Raw genomic sequence first — 7,017 nt, forward strand, 5'->3', positions numbered from 1 at the left:
CGTTAATGTTGTACAGACGTTTAAAGTGCTGTTTACGTGACGTCACAATGTAGCGCCAAACATCACGTGCAAAACAATCAAATCAAGTACGCTATTTTAATGTCGCAAACGAGTTAATTTTTACATTTATTTCACTTTTAATAATTTGTATTTCGCTTGAATAGTTATAGAGTGAAATAAAATAAACAAACAAAGTTTTATCAACGTTTTCAAAATTCGTTATTCTGAAAATGTTTCTACACGGTAGATTTAAGGTATTAGCACCCCACGTTGAAGAGTATTCAAATAGGCTAGAACTACTGTTAACTACATTGAAAATGAGGACCATGGGTTCAATCCCCAGAAGGGTCAACTTTTTTTTTTCTTTCCTTTTTTCTTTTAACATCATTTATGTATCTGTCATGTCCTATTTGGAAAGAAAAAAGTGTTTAACTTTGAATTTTTAATTTATATAGGTATTTATTGGCTAAATTGTGCTAAATCTAGTAATAAATATGATACCTGATATTTTCAAAGTGTAATAAAATCAAAACTAGACGGTAAAAGTATTTCATATTTTACAAGATCAACCAATATACTTTTTTAAAAATTTAGGGAAACTTTGAAAACAGGCACTCATTTGGGTAAATTTTAAGATTTTTTTAATTAGGCTCCCGAAGTAGAAAAATTGTCAGACACGTGGTAAAATGGGTGGGGTAGGGTAACATTTTTATACAGATCTCATAAATTTTATGTAGAAACCATAATTTTGCTTATGTGGATTGTTAGCTGAATGGTACTATTTGTTTCTAACCAAAAATTAATGGGAAAACATTTTTCATTAGAAAGTTATTTCAGATTATTTAAAGGTTCCTCATTTCTAAAAAAGGGCCCTCATAAAATCCTAGCTTGAGTTCAGAAAAGTGGCCATAACTTGATTTCCGTACGGTAAACTTTGTTTAAATTTTCCATACAGGTGTACTTTAAGGTGTACATCTGACCTATGATGTCAATTTTTCAGTTCCTTATAGTGCCCATTAGGGTCTTAATATCTTAATTAACAACAGTTTTGTTTCAACCCACTGGAACAGCCTTTAAAGAACGTTTCTATTGGAAATTCTGGGGTAAAAACAAATTTTACCACCAAACATAAAGTCCAACTTAACAATAATAATTATATTTTTTCTTAACGTTAGAATGGAAATAGATATTAATTCTTCGTGCATTATTGTATAATAATGCACGTTTTTCGTTCAAATGCTTTGTAATTGATCACTCAGGCCTTCGTGATTATATAACTACGCATTTGAACTCAAACCGTGCATTATTCTACAACAATGCAGCCAGAATTGATGTCTATTTCCTAAACAAAAATACAGTCCGCCCTGTCTCACGGTCCGTCCTGTCCGTAAATTAGTTTGCAGTACGCATGCGCTATAAATTTGGAGAAATATCAGTATGGCGGAAAAAAGTCCTGGGTAATAATTTCTCAAAATTTGAAGAAATTGCAGTAAGTACCTTGTGAATTTTGAAACCAATAAGTAAATTATTTCGTACTTAGATGAAATGATAACATAATAAACAAGAGTAAGTAACTCGGCCAGGTAAATTACCAAAGTTTTTTCGATTGAAAACGAAACTAGGAAGTAAAATAAATTTCCGCGTTTTAAAATGCAACAAGCATTAATCAGACTATTGCAAAGCTTTTCTTCAAATGAATTCCTTATATTAATTGGTGATTGTAAAACGGCCAGTCCTATTGTGTGTGGGTAGGATTATCAAAACGCATGTGTACCGAAAACGAAAGTAGAAATGGCAATCACCCTAGCCCAACAAATTGTGCGGCGGCACGAAATACCCAAATATACCCAAATACACCCAAATATAGCAATATTTATTTTTGTTTGTATAAAATATAGATTATAATGAGAAATAAATAAATATTTATTAAATAATATGACTTAGCCTGCTAAAGCTTTCATTCATTCCGTTGAAATGGGCAGTTTTAAAGATGTTGTAAGAAAATAAAGTTGTGACATTTGCTTATCTACAATATAGGTTCTTTATGAATGTACTTGCAATTTTAATTCAAGATATGATATTTGTTTTCTACATTTTTAAGGTGTAATTTTATTGAAATTACATATCATATACAAATGTCCATGTTATTAAAAAATAGCTTTAATGGAGTACATATACTGTATTTTGGTTCAAAACACAATGATAGCCCAAACAAAAAAAAAGATAGGAATGAATCAGTATAATAAATGATAAACAAATTTACCATTTATTCCCAATTTATTATAGATGGAAATGACATGCAAATGAGCCAATGCATTATGAATAAATTGTTAATAAATCAGTGAAATGAATTGGTAATGAATTGGGTCCATTTACCAACTTATTATAAATTGTTAATAAATCAGGTTAACAAATGGGTAATGAATTTGGCCCTTTTCTTGACTTAGTCAATGAATTATCAACAAATCAGGTTAATCAATTGGCAATAAATTAGGTTCGCTGACCAACTGATTCATTAATGAATTGCAAATAAATTGTTAATGAATCACTAATAAATTGTATTTTTTCTTCTTCCATAAACCGAAATTCAATGTATTAATGAATCATTAACAAATCAGGTTTGCCTGCTTATATTCATCTAATGGATTTTGAATAAATGCAGGTTCCAATGATGGTGTCAATTCCGGAGAAAAATATGAAAATGATAATAATAACATATCTTGATAAATTTTATTTATTTTTATTTTATTTTTTACAAACAAAAGCTGACTAGATTAATCAAGAACATACAACAAGATTAAAATTTGTGAAAAAATCTATGCCACCACATCATAACATTGAAAACTCATAATGTACGTGCATAGCTCATTTCATAAACATCCCTGCAAATAAAACAAACAAGTAAAGGGGAATAATTCTGGAAATATTCGTGCTTGCTGTTAGGAATATATTTCTAGTTGTAGAAACTAGGGCTTTATGTCAGTCTGAAAACATCTTTGCCTTCCTTTTCAGTGTCTGTCTGGAGCTACACCTTTTTTTATTCCTATAATCTTTAAATGTTGAATCTCTATACTTAGGCAATGAATGGCATACTCTGAAATAGAAAATAAAATTCTCATAAAAAGTATCATATTTATAAATAAAATATCAAAATTTAAACTTAGACTTCTGACATATCACTCTGAAAAAAGTATAATATATTTTTGTTCTATTTGCAATACAATCTGAATTTGAATTTCAACTCGAGCCAAATACATTAAAGGACTCAACCACTTTGGACTGTACATGTTCTATTGAATAAAAACCAGCAGTATATTTCACAAAGTCTGATGATAGATAAATATTTGATGATAAAACAAACGGGTGAATGTACGATTTCATTTTCAACAGAGGAATGAACAAATATTTTGTAGCAAGTCCAGTTTTTTACCATTTGCTTCAATTAAATTTTAAACGAAATTGAAAGGCTATGACATTGAATTACAATATGTACAAGCACATTGTCGTTTTTAAAATGATTCATATATATGTAGCCCTATACTTACGCTTCAAAGACTCATGTATGTCATTTCCTTGGAATGCCCTCGTCCCATAACTAATAGCAAACTCTTCACAATCAAAGAAGCCGTCCATCTGCATTTTATTATCTCCCGTTCATCTGCTTTTTACCATCTCATCGGAGTTGCTGATTTTTACGTTCTGTCCTTTCTTTGCTGCTCTTTTCAGTTTTCTGCGAGATAACTAAGTAAAAGAAAAATAGTCTTCTGAAGTCACTTAAAATAAAAAGAACATCATTTTTCATCGCATTCAAATGTGCAGATGAGCTCAGTGTGAAACAATGCAGATTTATGTTTTTAAAATGGGCTGTACATAGATATCCTCATAAACAATGCATGTACATGCGTGCATATTTTAAAACTTGTATCTTGTATCATAAAAATTTTTCAATTCAAATCAAATGAATAAAAAAATGTTTAATTTAAGGTTGTGCCATTAGGGGGGGGGGGCGAATCGTCACTAAAATGGGGCGAGTCGTTATGGGGCGAATCGATCGTTATCCTAATCTGCACATTACTCCAGTAAATTTTATTTTTTGCCAACTTACACATGATCTAGATCTATAGAAGGTTATTAAAAACGCTATATGTAGAACGAAAAGAAATTTTGAACTTACCGTCTATCAGTATACCATCTATCAGTAGTCTAGATGCCTTGATATTGTTTTTTATCCATATTTTTGTGTGACACCACAAGTTTTCATCTTCCAAAATGACCGCCTTTTTCCTATGCATAGAATTAATGCAAACGAAATGTTATGCCTATAGCTACTATAGTATTGTATAAAGTTCCTAATTTTGCAGCTGCAATGACAAAATCTGTTGTAAGTTAGTTTGTGTCTGACATTAGTTATATCCAAAAGAAAGAAAACTGTTTGTATTGTAAGATATCTTTTTTCTAAAATGGCAAAAAAAATTTGTTTCCTATTAATCTTGTTGTCGGCTGATAGGGGGCGCTCGGTAGGCTGCAGTTCCCTGCAAGATCTTATCGTTTAATCGCGCGGCTGGGAGCCATGCTGTTCAAAACAATTAACTAATAACAGATGTTAAGTCTGAGAGAATTAAGTCTCTTTTTTACGACATTTTACCTTTTTACGCATATACGTTAATCTATTCGACATTTTTTTTACTGATAATGATAGATCTAATCATAAAAAGCCGTGGGTATGGATCAGATTGCGTATTAACAATAAGAAAGACAAAAACTGATCTTGCATGATCACTCAAAAATAAAATTTACATGCAAATTAGTTAAACATATTTAACAGTAAAACGAGATTGTATAATTGACTCTTTTTTTACGTTTTGCGCTGAGCATGGAATTAATAATATGGTGATGCTAAATTAAACTAAGAGACTTGAAAAACCCATATATATTTTCCAGCTAGTGACTGATTAAAAACATGTACGGTAATGAGTAAAGGGAAATTAAAAAAAAAATATTTGTATAGTTGAGAGGGGTTTAGTTGTTATGAACAGTAAAACAAAAGGACCTACATCAATGAAAATTTCTGTTATAATTAAGCAAATTATGAACATCTGAAGTACAATGAATATGTTATGAATTGTATTGAATAAATACTGGAAAATCTCTGATTTTAATGAATCATGAACAACTTGTGAATATCTCAGAACTTTAAAGTGTAATGAATTTGTAATAAATGGTATTAATGCAGTCGGGAAAAGTTCTATTTCCTAAATCATGAATAAATTGTATACATTCCAGTTCAAGTGTAATGAATTTGCAATAAATTGTATTGAATATATCTTATGTTTGTAATCAATGGTTAATAAATCAGTCTTTTGTAATGAATCTATAATAAATGGGGTCTTTTCTTTCCAGTAAAAGCACAATTTATTTATGATTCATTTAATGAGTCATGAACAAATTGTATTATTTTACCTGTACGAAATTTTCTGCACGGAAATGGGGCGGAATTCAAAGGCAGATTCAGCCCAGAAATTTAAATTCTCCCCCGAATATACAAGTGTTAAACCATTTGCTTTTGGCACGGATTCCGGCCGGATTCCAGGCGGAAATGGAACGGATTCTGGGCGGAATTGGGACGAAATATGCAAATGAGTTGGGGTGGAATTTTGAAGCGGAATCTTGGGGTGGAATTTTGAAGCGGAATCTTGGGGCGGAATTTCGGAGCGGAATTGTCAAACAAGATTCTGGGCGGAATTCTGTGACAGAATTCAGGGGGCGGAATTTTATGAGTTTATCATGATCACATATTTTGGGATAAAATTATCAATAATGTATCACATTAAATTTTCTTTCACAAAATTTAATAAAAAAAATATCATATCCTTTAGTCCAAATACAGAATAGAATACCCTACATTCACTATAACACAAACAGTTTTTTTCTAGCTGCAGGTTTTGGAATCTTTTTGCAATTATTTTGCTGGAAGTGTTTCAATCATAAATTTGTTTCAAATGTTTCTTATTATTTAAATTACTATTTCTTTAATCCATGTCTGTTTTAAGTCCACTGCCTGTGTTTCCTAGAACTTCTTGTGGTTGTGCTCACCTTAAATAATAAAATTCATAATTAATTAAACAAATATTTTGTAATGAATTGAGCCATGTCATGAAAAAACCAACATAATGGGTTTGCGACCAGCATGGATCCAGACCAGCCTGCGCATCCGCGCGGTCTCATCAGGATCCATGCTGTTCGCTTACAATCCCTATTACAAGTAGAGAAACTGATAGCGAACAGCATGGATCCTGATCAGACTGCGCTGAGGCGCAGGCTGGTCTGGATCCATGCTGGTCGCAAACCCATTATGTTGGTTTTGTCATGACATGGCTCAATTATGTTTTATTGCATAATTATATGCAGTTATATTTTATATTTTTTAATAATATCAAATTTTATGTTTCAACAGTATTAAATATTAACTATGCTTATAAAGCATATTCAAAAATAGTAAAGCAACACAGAATCAGTTATTCAAGTGTACAAGTGTTTAAGAATTGCTCTGTATAAGAATTAACTGACTGCTTTATGTGTGACACTATTTAATACTGGTTATGTATTTTTCAAGGAAAGATGTTGAATAGTTAAGTATAGAGATTTAAAAATATACCTTTTCAGGATTAATACTGCACATCATTATTAAACACCTGGCATCTCACAGTCAGCACTTAAGTCCCTGAGCAGCCTGCAAATTATGAGTGTAAAATGTAATTTTAGATTGTTCCATAGGAAAGACAACACAAACATGTAAAATAATAAATGATTATGATGACCCTGTTCAACTCAGTACAAAACTACTGATTGTACCATTTAGTCCTATTTAATCAAATTTATTTAATTTGTTTAATTTCCAGGAAATGCAAAAGATATACTTACATGCTATTTATACAATATAGATTTACACAACCATTATATTAACAAAAAAATCATTGAATAATATTAACTTGCAAATTATACATGTATTAAAGATTT

At 30.9% G+C, this 7,017-nt stretch overlaps 1 long non-coding RNA gene across 1 annotated transcript; it reads right to left on the reverse strand.

The window, feature by feature from the left end:
• Nucleotides 1-2,724: 2,724 nt before the first annotated feature.
• LOC132723910 (uncharacterized) lies at nt 2,725-4,542 on the reverse strand. The gene is made up of 3 exons (XR_009624810.1): nt 4,175-4,542; nt 3,546-3,741; nt 2,725-3,094 (listed from the first exon to the last, which is right to left on the reverse strand). It is a non-coding gene; the product is annotated as an uncharacterized LOC132723910 (long non-coding RNA).
• Nucleotides 4,543-7,017: the final 2,475 nt, after the last annotated feature.

The sequence above is a fragment of the Ruditapes philippinarum genome, unplaced genomic scaffold (genome assembly GCF_026571515.1).
Source record: "Ruditapes philippinarum isolate M1 unplaced genomic scaffold, ASM2657151v2 ctg18059_1_1_1_1, whole genome shotgun sequence".
Lineage (NCBI taxonomy): Eukaryota > Metazoa > Mollusca > Bivalvia > Venerida > Veneridae > Ruditapes > Ruditapes philippinarum.